Source organism: Chaetura pelagica, unplaced genomic scaffold (assembly GCF_000747805.2).
Source record: "Chaetura pelagica isolate M959 unplaced genomic scaffold, ChaPel_1.0 scaffold515, whole genome shotgun sequence".
Lineage (NCBI taxonomy): Eukaryota > Metazoa > Chordata > Aves > Apodiformes > Apodidae > Chaetura > Chaetura pelagica.
In genome coordinates, this window is record NW_009953210.1 from 7358 (window position 1) to 8271 (window position 914).

Sequence of the window (914 nt, forward strand, 5' to 3'; positions counted from 1 at the left end):
ACCGGGCTGGCCGCCCTGCTGGCCGCGCTGGCCACCTACTTCTGGAGGAAGAACCAACGGTGAGAGGGGGGGAAAGGGGACACGGGCAGGGAGGGGTTGGTGTCACCGCTGTCTGTCCCCGAGTTGGGGTATCAACACTGGGAGCTGGTGAGGATGTGGGGGTTGGGGTCCCCAAGGTGGGTGGCATCAGGGTTGGTGTCACCACTCTGTCCCTAAATTGGGGTATCAATACTGGGACCAGTGAGGACCTTGGGGTTGGGGTCCCCAAGGTGGGTGGCATCAGGGTTGGTGTCACCACTCTCTGTCCTCAGGCTGGGGTGTCAGTCCTGGGACCAGTGAGGACCTTGGGGTTGGTGTCTGTCTCCGAGGTTGGTGGCATCAGGGTTGGTGTCATCACTCTGTCCCTAAATTGGGGTATCAACACTGGGAGCTGGTGAGGATGTGGGGGTTGGGGTCCCCAAGGTGGGTGGCATGAGTGTTGGTGTCACCACTCTGTCCCCAAGTTAAGGTATCAATGCTAGGAGCTGGTGGTGATGGTGACAGGGTTGGTGTCACCATTCTGTCCCCAAGTTGGGGTATCAATACTGGGACCAGTGAGGACATCGGGGTTGGTGTCCCCAAGGTGGGGAATTAATGGTTCAAGCTGGTGGTGGCATCTGGGTTGGGGTCACCGCTCTGTCCCCAAGCTGGGGTATCAATGTTAGGAGCTGGTGGTGATGGTGACAGGGCTGGTGTCACCACTCTCTGTCCTCAGCCTGGGGTATCAACACTGGGAGCTGGTGAGGACGTTGGGGTTGGTGTTTGTCTCCAAGGTTGGTGACACCAGGGTTGGTGTCACCACTCTGTCCCCAAGCTGGGGTCTCAATACTCCAAGCTGGTGATGACAGTGACAGGGTTGATGTCACCACACCCTG